This window comes from Lissotriton helveticus, chromosome 2_2 (assembly GCF_964261635.1).
Source record: "Lissotriton helveticus chromosome 2_2, aLisHel1.1, whole genome shotgun sequence".
Lineage (NCBI taxonomy): Eukaryota > Metazoa > Chordata > Amphibia > Caudata > Salamandridae > Lissotriton > Lissotriton helveticus.
The window spans coordinates 76,556,547-76,569,424 of NC_136060.1; the positions used below are offsets into that span (position 1 = coordinate 76,556,547).

General features: G+C 43.7%; 1 protein-coding gene across 5 annotated transcripts in view; it reads left to right on the plus strand.

The window, feature by feature from the left end:
• Positions 1-12,878, plus strand: part of MTUS1 (microtubule associated scaffold protein 1) — a 972,936-nt gene that overhangs the window by 584,255 nt on the left and 375,803 nt on the right. The window lies entirely within an intron of this gene.

Genomic DNA, 12,878 nt, shown 5'->3' on the forward strand with positions numbered 1-12,878 from the left:
GGCTGCGGTGCTAGTCCAGCGGGAGGATACGCTGCTTACAGGCTGTGGTGGCGCGAGCTCGGCTGCGTGGCCCATGTTCGGGGCTGTATGTTGGTTTGTGCATGCATGTTAGCTGGCTGACGCGCGCCCTGTTTATATTTACGTCCGTGTGGAATGCAGTATGGTGGCCGCTTGTTACCCACTCCACACGGATTAGGCGTTGTAATCAAGCATTAATCCTCTGCAAATGGGATTCACAGGAGGTCATTTTAGCACGGTGCCCTAGTGCTTAATATCATATTTTGCCCTTTATTCCTCCCCCGGGCTGAACATGGGCATATCTTGCATGTCTGTTATCTGCTATTGCACATCACAGCTCCAGTGCAGCGACACATTATCCTGATATTGAATTTGACCAATTATTCCATCGCAATTAATGAATTTCTGTAAACAAAAGTGCACACAGTCGCTTCGACTGGTGGCCTAGCACAGTTCAGGTTCAAGTCAATTGTTAGTATTATGTTTATTTGTGAATAATGTGCATGGTTTCCTTTTGATTACGTTCCGTAAAGCATTGACCTGGAGCCTGGGTGGTATGCAAGCATGCTGATCTCAGCATCCAGGGTGGCGTTGCAGCAGCGCTATTTCTGCTCCTGTGACGCCGCCGGCATCATTTCCTCTCCCTCTGCTGATGTAACATGGAGTGGGCCTGACCGTGGCTGGAAGATGAGACCGTCCGATTCATTAGACGCTCTCAATCCGATCTGACTATATTAACAGAATCGCAGTGTACCTCTTTAGGAAATCTTTAGCTTGGCTTTCGAATAATTAAATGGAGTGGAGGTTTTGAGTTCGTATTAAAATAAATAAACCTTCAACTATGAGCATGTTGGATAGCAGTGCTTTCGTAGAGATTAATTCAGCTCAGGATAGGACTATATAAAAGAATAGATTAATAGTAGGTAAATTAACATCTGGCATGCATGTGTCCTAAGACCCACATTGGATCCTGTCGAAGGCACTATAAATGCTCTTTATATGCAGGCAGATTTGTGCTTGGGAATTGTAAATGCACCGAGAATGTTTGCGTTTCAGTGTCAATTTATTGTCTGGTGTTGATTTATTGACTAGGTGTTTGTTTGGGCCAGGCTTTCTTTTTTTTCACAGTGCATATGTGTTTGTAGTGTATTTGGACCATGATGAATCAGTCAGTGGAGTTTGTGTAGAGCATATTTTAAATGCAGTATTTGCATTTACAGAGCTTGGGGTTGTTTTCTTGTAGGCTCATCAGCAGTGAATGATTTGGAACAGATTAAAGCTGCAGGTGCTGTCTTAACATGGTTTTCGAGGCGGATGGACTTTATTTTACTCAGTAATTTAATCATGCCAAACCAGACCAATGTGTTTGGAAGAAGAAGAGAAGAGACTTTACTTGTAGACTCCTTTTTAGCATTTATGAGAACTTGATGATGCCACTTATAAGGATTCAAGTCTCTGAGCTGATATCGATGAAGTTTGGTTTTGGTTTTGGTGCCATTTTCCCAAAGCCACCTGGGAGCCATCTGCCATTGAATGATGTTTACAAGTATGAAATCCTTCTCCTTGATATGATGCGACTGAGTTTTATATGTGCACAGGATAACCATAGATGTGTCGCAACAGATCTTTGGTGCACCACACAGGTCATGATTGTTTTATTAAGTTCTTAAACTTCTAGACTCAATGCGAGTTTGCTTGTGAAACAGTTTTAGACTCCCTATGCAACTTTCCTAGCCAGGTCTGTTGTGTTTTTCTGCTCTGAAGCTGGATTGAATGGTAAGTACCATCAGTGGTGGCAAAGAGGTGATTTCCTTCATCAAGGGTTTGTCGTGGTTTTCTAGAGACACATCGTTAAGGTTTGGAGCAGGCAGAGGCCTGATTTTCCAACAGTGTGAGCGTTGTATGAAGTGTGGTGTTAGAGGTATTGGGTGATGGCTTTACTAGTCTATGGAAGAAAGGCAGTATACTGGTTGGAAGTTGAAATCTGAACAGGGTTCGTGATCAGGGAGAGTTTCTTGCGATTTAGAGGCACAAGGGATTTTTTTAAGACCTGAAGTTTAGGTGCCTATGAATTTGAACTGTTTTATGAAAGTAAGCGAAAGTTTGTGAGCCGATGTTTGTGTGGTTGTGGTGATTGTAAATATGGATTTCTGTCATTGTCATACTACTAAGACATGAGGAACTTGCAGACGCGGTAATTATGATAAAAAAAGATACTATAAGTTAACACCCAACTACAGACTAGAGACCTAGAACAGTATGTGAATAAATAATAGCGCTGATGTGTAACAGGTGACAGAAAGCCTTATGGAAAGTAGTTTATTGATGTTTTGTAAAGTACTTCCATTTCACCTTTCACTACTTTGCTGCATTAAGATGATGGTGTACAAAATATGGGAAATGCAGATCATGGACAAGCTTAATCAAAGTCCGTGCGAGACGACTCCTGCAATCCAACATTGTGCAGTTGCTGATATTTATGACATTTCATTCGAAAGTGTTCTTCAGATGACTTGTGCAAAGTCTCAGCTTTTCTTATGTTTTTTATTGTGCAGAGCGCATTTGTCATCAGAAGTGGGCATTAGCTTCCTTCTCCCTTCTCTGACAAGTGTTCGTTTGAAGGGCTTTGGGCATGGAGGCAAACATGTAGCCAGATTTTAAGTTCTCCGCTGGTAGTCTTCAGAGGTGTCGGTGTCCTGGGTAGAGATGCCGTTTTTAAGGTTGCATGATTTTTCCACTTTATTTGTGTGACACGTTGGGGTCAGACCTTGTCAGCAGAGTGAAGTGTATATGGATGTATAATATGTGAATTAAAGGTCTAGAAATAGCCATAAACCAGTTGTAACATTACCAAATACCTTTTCATTTTATGGTTCTAACTCAGCCCAATTCTTCCACATTGTCATTTTCACCTACAAATAATCCATTCACCAGCTGTTAATTCACTAGCCCATCATTGCCCCTAGAATGAATTATCCTGAAATATACTGTCCAAACAGAAAATGTACATGCAAGATTCCTATTTGGTCCTCTCTGTGAATCTTTAACAAAAAGTAATCGTTCGAATGCCAGAAATGAGTGCCTCTAGTATCAGTTGCCATCTGCAGTAATCATGGCGCTTGCAAGACTTCCCAAACCAGAAATCCCTCCCAACTCCAGGATTTGCCTCCACAATAATACAGTTCCAACAAAGCCTTTATTGTTGCACTTGGAATTGCATTACTGCCAGCAGAGATTGCCCTACTTATCAATCGTTGTTCCTTGACCGAATTATGACCAGCAGCTGCCATTATTCCCAGCAGGAGACACGTTTCATTGGTATGAATTGTTCTCACTCATTGCTGTTGTGCCGTCTACAATGCCCCAAGCATAAATTATTGCTCCATTCAAGAATTGTCCGAGCATCAGCAGTGACATTCATTGCCAATTGTAATAATCATTCTCTTTCATAAATAGCTGAATCTCCATTAATCTCATGGTCCACGTGAGGAATTACCAAGACACTAGGACTTACTTAATCTTGATAGTAGACCATGTTTACGGTTAGGTGGTCTTATGCCTGGGGCATGGCGTTCACGCCCCTCTACTTTGCTGGGCTTCTCTAGAGGGACCTCATCTGTGCATCATGGCTGGGTTCATACTGTGCTGCAGACTGTTGCTCTCCTTCCTCATAATGTACCAACAACTCCATGGGCCAGGCAGGTAATGCGCCTCAGTGAATCATATCTAAGCTACTTATTAACAGATTATAAAGGAACAAGGAAACCCACTAGTCTGGAAGGGACCTGGGGTGCAGGTATTTGTCCAGGAACATTCAACCCCCCACTACATACAATAGATCATATAATCAACAGAGAGAAACAATGTTAACTATGTCTTTTGTAAATCCAAATGGATTATATATATATAATTTATTGGGAAGGGAAGGAAAACATAAAAGTGGGACAGTATTCACAAGGAGAGTGAATTACTCAGCTCAGGCATATGTACTGAGAGGCCGTGAAACAATTCAAGATCAGGCCATAACCATATAAGAAGCACAGTTGCACATAAAAAAATGTATACAGAAATAAACAAATGTGTCGCAGTGCACAGGTCGACAACGTTTCCATCCCTAACCTAATGAGGGGATCATCATCAGGACACAATTGATGCCTTAGAGAATTGCCTATTATTTGGCAAGGAAGGGTAAGGAGCCCCACGGAGGCAGAGTTTGAAATTCCAACTAATGAGGGATCTAAGTTATGCTTCTATTTATTTATTTATTTTATTTATTTATTTTTTGCATTTGTAATGCGCACAGATACCCACAAAGGGTTTCCCGGCGCCATGGCTAAGAGAACAAGACACAGAAAGCAACTGCTGGCAACACAATGATCGCTATTTATTTAAACAGTTATTTATTAAACAGCCAGGTTTTAACTTGTTTCTTAAAACTGGCGAAGTTCTCCTCTTTGCGCAGAGCTAAAGGAAGGGAGTTCCAAAGAACTGGTCCCAGGTGGGAAAAGGATTTACCTCCCATTCGGGCCAGTTTGAATCTGGGTACCGTGAAAGTTGCTCCATTTAAAGAGCGAAGATTCCGTACAGGTACATGGGGCCTAACCAGTTTCTGCAGATACCGTGGTGCGGTTCCCGCTCTGATCTTAAACATGTAGGTCAAGGCCTTAAACCGGACCCGGTTCTCAACTTTCAACCAGTGTAGGTCTTTAAGGTGGCTCGAGATCCTTGCTGTCCTAGGAATCTTACACAACAGCCTATCTCTAGGAAAGTGCATAGCTCGGCAGGCTGATGAATGGTATACGTAAACAATGACGGTGACGGATCAAACCAGATTGGGCGGGATAGGGTTACACTGTTACGTGATAGAACCCGGAATCGGTGAGGATGAATATGAGGATGTTAGGATTGCCACGTCACACTTATTAACAGGGCAGCAGTTGCTCCACCTGGAATACCCTAAAACATGCCTGTCTGTCTTTTCAGAATGCCTGCCAAAGAAGTTTACATCTGATTCAGTGTGACTTTGTGATCTCCCTTATTAAAAAAAAAATCAAAGCCTCATAGTGGGGAGCAGTGGCTTGTTTACGCCTCTTTAACAGCATAATTGTCTGCAACTTGGAAGCAGGAGAGAGCTTTCTTAATAGCAGCACTTCTGTATGAAGGAGGCGATTAGGTGATGATAACCCTCCATCAACTGAAAGGTGAAAAAGCCTTAAATCAAGCTTGGAGAAACATTTCACCCCAAAGTCTGGACTTGGGGTGACCATCAACCCGAATAGCTTCATTGAATGACTGTGAGTTTAGCTAGCGGATACAGTGATGAAGAAAATCGAGGCATTGATATCACAGATTCAATAACCATTAATTACACTATTTATTCAAAAATTCGATAGCTCCTCCCAATTCTCTTTTATGGGAACCACTCCATTCTTAACCATAATCATACGGCTTATTCATAACTGACCATGAACCTACCACCACACTAGATTTTGAATGATGAGATAAGTGAAATTGATGTGAAAAATGTTGTGACCCAAGTGTTTTAAAGTCCACCCTCAGAAGGTGGGACTTTTCAGTCTATACGATGTAGACCCCTGACTCTAAATCACTTAAAAGGGAAACAAACTTTTGTGCAACTTTTACAATTTACTTTCATGGATAGATGCACCCGGTGTAGTTACACATCTAGCTGACCCTCGTTTGTAACGCATCTTTGAATGACTAATTTCTTGGTGAAGGCTTTGCTTCTGGCCTCTCTTGCTACATATACTCTGCTTCCATTTTGGTTTTACCCAGGACTATAGGACCCGGAACCCCCAGTATTGTCCCCACCTCCCCCTATCTGACATTAACATGCAAGCCCACAATGAAATCACCATGAGATTTACGTGGGATAAAAAACGGCCATGTTTATTCACAAACAATGCATAAACATGACAAGCAATTTACATGCATAACTGATATTTCAAAATCACACTTTTAATATCGACTTGATGATGGTTCTTCTCATGTCCTCCGGCACCAAGGGAGGAGCCCCATCTGGTTCGCATCTCGCAACTGGGTATCCTACACCAGGTGCCGCGCACCTGCCCCTTAGAGTGGTGGGCCCCAACCTCTGATCCTTGTCCGCCATTACCAGGGCCCACCCCTCGACCACCAGGCTGCCCAGGGACCCAGGAGGCTCGAGATCTGTCGCCCTACCCCCCCCAGCCGGTGGTAACTTCCTCCCAGCGGAGAGCTTACCATATCCCCCCTCGGTGCTGGCCAATGGAGTACGCAAGGCGGACTCCCGTCCATTGTGTTAGTCACTGTTACTGATCGCAGGTCTCTTTACCGCAACACGCTCCCATAACCACTAATCTAAGGGACGGGTGGGTGGGAGTTCTCGAAGGTCGGGGTTCCGAAGAAGGGGGGAAGCCAGCATCAGGGCCGACGTGGGGTCCGGGTGACTGGAGTGGTAACAGGGACAGAGACCAAGGCCCCGGGGCTTGGACCCTAAATAGGCCACAGGTCTCCGCCCCCCCCCCGCCACTCCGGAAGTGCGTCACCCCCGTGACCCGGAAGTGAAAGGCGGCCGGCTGCCCATTGGACTACCCGGCCGCCCAACCACAAGAGGCCGGAGGCGGGGGCCGGATCCTAAGTGCGCGCGTCTCGATTTTCCGCGCTTGGCAGAGTAGGTGATTCTGGTTGTTCGGGAATACGGGCATGATTTTGCAAGTTTACATCTGCACTGAAATATAGTTATTATGACACTCGTCAGCTTGTCTTTAAGTTGAAAATTGGTAAGATTTCAATTTTGTATGTAGTAACATAGATATCCATTGTGGTAGCCTTGCAAAAGAAGTGTGCACCATTTTACGCATAAATAGTGCTCGTGCATCAAAATGTTTCAAGATATGACCTGCCTCGTGATGCGTGTCCAGTTTTACCTCTCCCTCGGCAGCGATTCATGATGAAAGGTGCTTGGGAAAAGTTTAGCCTCTTAATTATAATAATGTATCGACACCACCCCGCAAATCCCGTTTTTGACCTTCATAAATGCCATGTGTCACACATTACCAGGTGTTTAAGCATCTGCGTCAATCAGAATTGGAGAAAATGGGTTCCGGCTGGGTCAGACTGCATGCTTTAAAAGTAGGTAAAAGCAAAATAGTCAAAACTAAAGGGGCAGAGGCTTGCACAGGTCACCTTGCATCCTCGAGAAGGGGCGTGCGAAAACTAGAAACGCATGAGCAAATCTGTGATACATTCTTGCACAACATTCGGATGGATTTATCTTAAAATCGGCCTTTAACAATGCAATTGTGAATCGTGATATTTGTACATCGGACATGCATCGTCTTTTTGACCATACTTTTGTGCACCACCAAGAAGTCATATGAAATCGGCCCACTAAAACTGACCAAACCGACAAATCTTTCTCGTGCATGTCAGTGCGCCTTCAGTACATCACGTGCAGGCTATTAAGGCGACACTTGGAACAGGTGCTCTAAGCACCATGGTGGAGAGATGCTTGTTGCCCAGCAACTGCCAGATAATCCTGGTGCATAGGTTACTTGACGAAAGTAATTCTGTGTTTCCAAGCAATTGCCTAGCACTTCAAGATGGGTAGGGAGCATGTGTACTTTGCTTTTATCAGCATAGCGGAAGTCGCTCCCCATGTCTGATACAGCACGTCAGAATAGTAACCAGGCAACAGATGACGCAGCCGACAGTTCGAGAGTAGAAAACTGCGTAAGGCAGCCAACCAGTTTTTGTTCATCTCGTCCCAGTAGGTATGCCTTATTCTCCTGCAGCTATCAGCAGAAGGCATCGCCCAGCACCAACCAACTCACAGAATCTCCGTCACGCAGCTCTACCCTCTCCTAGTGGCCATCCGTGTGCTGTATGAAGGCACCTGTTTGAGGGTAAAAGCCATTGAGGTTTGGTTCAGTGCTGTTCCCATCGTCGCCAATATTCTAAAGATAGGACAGGAAGAGAGTAAAGGGTTGTTTTTGACAGGTAGAAACACTCAGAAGCAGCTGCAGTTACACCCCACTAGAGGTAGTAAGTACATTTCTATGCACAGTCGCTTTATAAGAATTGCTGTACCCGATGGAAGCAACGCTATCCATGGTTCTTGATTAGCAGAGTTGGTCTCTATCTTTTGTCCGGTGTGATGTATGTTGTTGAAAGAATGACTCAGTCTGTTTACGTTCGCGAAGAGTATGAAGGGCTCATCCATTTGGTGATGGACTGAGAGGTTATCTTACATAAATAGGCTGTAGAATAGAAAGGTGCTGCAATTGTGACGAAGGTTACGGTATGTTTGGGTCAGATGGTGTTGCAGACCTTTGCAGTGTTCAGAGTAAAAAAAAAAATACAGTGGCTGGCGTGGATATCTTTCCACAGTCCCTCTTAACAGAGGCCTTGGAGGTCCGATTGTGGCATGAAAACTCTGTACAATGTTTTTTATTGTATATAAAGGGGCTTAGCGGGAATCCGTAGTGATGGGGATACCTATCTTTTTTTCTTGGCGGAGATCATGGCCGGACATTTTACCTTTCAAAACATACATGCATATGCAAATCAGTCTTGACCCTGCTCTTCATGGGAATAGTCCTACCCAAACTTCCAAGCTGCATCCTGCCTGAACCAGAACACAAGCAACCCAGCACTGGTCTTGCCCTAGTTATGGGTTCATCAGCCGGGTACAGCTTGGTTCCAGTGACTGTGCCCATAACTAGGGCGAAACCGGTTGCTTGTGTACCGGTTCAGGAACGACCTGACCGTTCTGTCTGGACTGTTGCCGTGTGGAGCAGGGTCAAGACTGATTTGCATATGGCTGGGTCCCAACTGAAGTGGCATGGTGAGCAAAAGAATGATGGGTTTGGAGTGCTACCCCGAGCGATTGCCAGTGGTTAGACTTATTGCAATCAGCCTACCATCACCTTTTGTGTATTCCAGAAAAATGAGCACCAATGATTTTGTTGTGAATAATTAGTGTTAAAATGTTTCAGTTCTGCAGATGTGACACTGTGAGTTAAAGGTTACAACGGTCTGTGAAAGGAGTTACCGTCTTTGGAGTGTCTAAAACACGCCCCTTCTACCTCTTTCCCCTGCAGTCTCTCACTCACCCAACATTCCTCTGAAACCCTCCAACTACATCTCTAACAATTCATCTTCTTCCTCTTCCTGCATTTTCACTCTATCTTTCTGCATGCACTTCTTATGTTGCCTCCCCTTACCTGCAAACAGCATTTTCTGTTCCTTTGGTGGTGTCAGTATGTGTAAAGCCGTATGTGCCGCCTTCATACACCACGTAAGCATGGGCTGCATCGCTGACACGGATTACACACTCATGGGTTTTTACGTTCCTGTTAAAATCGATCCTCATTGACTTTACAGGAAAAAACTGAAGGTAGGGGACCCAGCAGGCCGCAGTTTCAAAGTCTGTTTTTAATTGCTGCCTAGTCCGGTCCCTCTTTACAGCCCCGTCTCTGCTACTTTTGGTCTTTTTCGGGGCTTGCAAAGGTTTCCAGTACTACCCATCGGAAGTGGAGACTGTCAAAGTTTTCGCAGGGTTATTCCCTTTGTGAATTCCATTTTCGTATTGGTAATGATCCTGTTGAAAATCTACACATAAGAAAATCGAGCATGTGCAATTGTCCTTGCTGTTTTCTAACAAAGCCGCTCCCTGTACCACCAATAATTGTGGGGGTGCTGACTACCTCCTCCCATCCCTCTACACACTTTTTTTAAGATGTACACCTGCCCTTCTCAGAAGTATTACCTCTGATTGTGGCAATGGTGCAAATGTGGCTTGCGTAAGGCTGTGAATACCCTCAAACTCTTGCGTTTCTAAGCGTTTACCAACTTTGCAGGACTTTATCGTTCTGAAATGCCCTCTCCATATCGCTGGGAGCAGACTTGACACCCACTTAATGTTTTTCTTCAGTGTCACGATATTTCAAGCAAATAAACCTATTTAAGTGCATTCTGGTATGTCCAAACATATATTTGAAGTTGTAAATCATTCCGTTTGCCCAGGTAAGATGAACATATGTGTGCAAATCAGAAAACCAAGTGAGTAGCTGCATTATAGCAACTGCACCTCCTAAAGCACGTAGTTATAGGGTCTGGTAGCAAAACTAACTATAGTCTGTGGTGTCCTCTACCCTGCTATCTACGTGTGGGTGCCACATCATTAATCTTAGGGTTTATGATACATAAAAAGCATACAGTTTGATACTTAAGTATTCTTATTGTAGTCCAAAATACAAAGTCCAGGAGATTAGGTTGTGTAGATAACATATCAATGGCATTTATTCCAAATACGGTCCATTAATGAAGTCCAAAATTCCATTTGCGATTATTAGATCAAGGCAGCAGCACGTGTTTCGTCACAACAGTGACTTTTTCAAGGCTACAAATATACAGGGACTCGTAACAAAAGGACAACATTATTTGTTAAACCAAATCAAACCCCTATTTTGACAAATATTGAGAGAAACCGGAAGTATCACCAATGACACGTTTAAGTCCCAAAAGTATTTCCTGTAAAACTTGTCTTTGCAGAGAATGCAGAAAAATGCATGCAGTGTCCACCAAAGCATGTAAAGTACAGGAACATGTGGACCTGTTACCCTTACGCTCAAAAAGTGAATAAAAAGGAAAAAAGCCTTATACTGCCAATCAGTCAAAGTGGTTGGTTCCAAGAAAATCGTGAGAGGCATCAAATAAATGCCGAAAACCCAGCTGTAAATGGTTCCATGGGTTGCCTTCATGGATGGAACCACAAAAGCACATATGAGTGCTTTTTAAGATTCCTTTACTGAGGTGTAACTGTAGTGGCTGTGGTTTTTGTTGGTTTACAGGTGTATCCGAGTGGCTTTCAGGACACATACTGTGGTACGTTAATTTGTGTAAGTAAGAATGTGAAAGCAGAAATTCTACACACCCAGCTAAACTCTAGCTTTCTGTTGTATGCTTTCATGATTGAGGCGCCCCTTACTTTGTACAGCTTGTAATAATAATATATATAATAATAATCCACATTTGTAAAGCGCACAATCACCCATAAGGGTCTCTAGGCGCTGGGGGCCGTCGGGAAGATTAAGCAAGCTATTGCCCAGAGTCACATGGTACTGGGCTAATGTGCCGCTGGTGCCTGGGATCGAACCGTGAGCCCCAGATTCCGGAGTCAGTCGCCCTAGCCGGGTCGCCAAACCTCTCCATGGTGTGGCTATTAATGCACTCTTTCAGCACTTAAAATTCACCTTAACAAGGATTGCTTAAAGTGCGCATCCTCGCTGTGTGTGCTTTCCGGTCACATGGGATTGGCATCATCTCACCCCCTTCACAATCTACCCCCGGAATCGGCTTCATGCATTGTGTACGGCACCCGAGGTGCGCCTAGTGTTATTTCACTGAGGGTTTCTAGAGCTGTGTAGATTTTCCTAAGGGGGTTGATAGTGTTATGTTAACGTTGTATAAAAGTGCAGTTTCCACCATCTTATGTTCACATATTGTGGGCGAGTGAAGTCATGAAGCTTTGCCTAGTTTGTTGTAAAGTTTCAAACCTGATTCGAACAATGCTTCAATACCTACTTAAAGTCGGGGAATTCTCCTGCAGAAAACCACTTAATGGGAATCTTTGCTGCTGGTGCAAATTATCACACATTCCACTACTTCCTGAAGTGCAAAGGTATTGAGGATCTCCCAGTTTTTTTTATGACATTTTAAGTTTCACAACTCACCACCACCACAACATGCGAGTAAACTTTGAACACCCACTCATGTGCATACATACCATCATCACGGCCGGGGCCCAAAACCTATTTGGGAGTCAGCAGTTCTATTTGGTTAGACTACAACACTCATGAACCTAAGTGTGTCTCCCTGAGGGAAAGCCCTCTCCTCTGCGAGCTTCGAGGCGCCTGTAAATATTTAACTTGTTAGAGCGGCCGTGACTTCACTAATGCGCTGAGCACCTGCTCCCAGTGACTTTGTTTGCTGTGGGTTCATTCCTACAGCCAGTAGGAGTCCCAGACATTTAAATTTACAATCGATGACATATGTACAATTTGTAGATGGTCTAAAGGAGGATTTCTAATGGGGTCAGTTTGCTGAACTGCATTCCCGTTCCAGGGCTCAGTGTTTTTTAAACTAGAACGTGGGACTTTAAATGCACCAATACCTGGAAAGGAAGCAGAGTAGCCCTTTCCAGGTGGGTGTGATGTCTCAACTTTGTGGACATCTGTCTATACATTATCAGGTGTTCAATTCTGTTTAACAAAGTCTGCAAATCAGCCCATCTCACCTTTGGTACCGACTTCTCGGTTCAGTATGATTTAGTGCGTAGTTCAAACTAGTGACTAGTTAAAGTGACTTTTGTAAAAATTAGGTCAGATACGAAAGTGTGGGGAAACCAGTTCTTACTTTGCGATTCATCTGATTTCATAGCCCCGATCTAATGCCTTTTATGATTTTGAAGGGTCTTGGCTCCGGATTACTTTGAGATCTTATATCATGGTCACGTTTAACTATCTATCTGTGAATGACAATGTGTTAAATTATTTCTGAGAAAAGGCTAGTTGTTTACGAAATTGCCCTTATGTAGAAATTATAGAATATATGCATATAGCATAGTTAACAGAGTTTCAAAAGTTAGCATCAAATACTTGGAATTTACCACTGCACATGTGGTGGCTTTTTACCACCAAGGGCAGTTTCTCTTTTGAAATAATTGGTTTATCTCCCATTTGTAGTCCATAAAAAGGGCATTCTTTGTTCAGTTCACCTGAAAAGTGTGCAGTCAAAATCCTGAACATCAGTACTCTTACAGGTCCCTCCATGGTGTGAGTCCAGCCCTCTGCCCT